Raw genomic sequence first — 541 nt, forward strand, 5'->3', positions numbered from 1 at the left:
CTAGCGACAGGGATAAAAAGCAGTTTACCGTCGCGCAACCATTAGGCCGGCTTGCATAGTAGATACTGAATATTGTAAAACATATAAAGTTGCATAGTTGAAACAGTATATCATTCAAGTGACTGAAATGTTTGTTTTTTTAAAAATCATTTAAACTACGTGAATCAATAAAAATGTTTGATATGCGGTCCCATTTTCCACACATCCCACAACTGTTTAAGCAAAAATGCCTAAAATTCACTAGCAACAGCTTCTTCAGCGTGATTATTTGCCAGTTTTCCCCTGTTTTCTATGACAGTAAACTCAACATTTTTGGGGGTTTTGGCTGCTTGTCAACCAAAACAAGCAACATTTGAATTTGTTAATATGTTATTTTTCATTACTTTCTGACAGGTACACACTAAACAATCAATCCATCAATTGTTTTGTGTGTTAATTACTTGACACACAGAAAAAAGAAAAACAGATAAGAAACAACAGTACAACAAATGAGCTCAATAAAAATTAAAACAACGAAGGTCTTTTATTTAATTTGGTTATA

Source organism: Xiphias gladius, chromosome 11, assembly GCF_016859285.1.
Source record: "Xiphias gladius isolate SHS-SW01 ecotype Sanya breed wild chromosome 11, ASM1685928v1, whole genome shotgun sequence".
In the NCBI taxonomy this organism is placed as follows: domain Eukaryota; kingdom Metazoa; phylum Chordata; class Actinopteri; order Istiophoriformes; family Xiphiidae; genus Xiphias; species Xiphias gladius.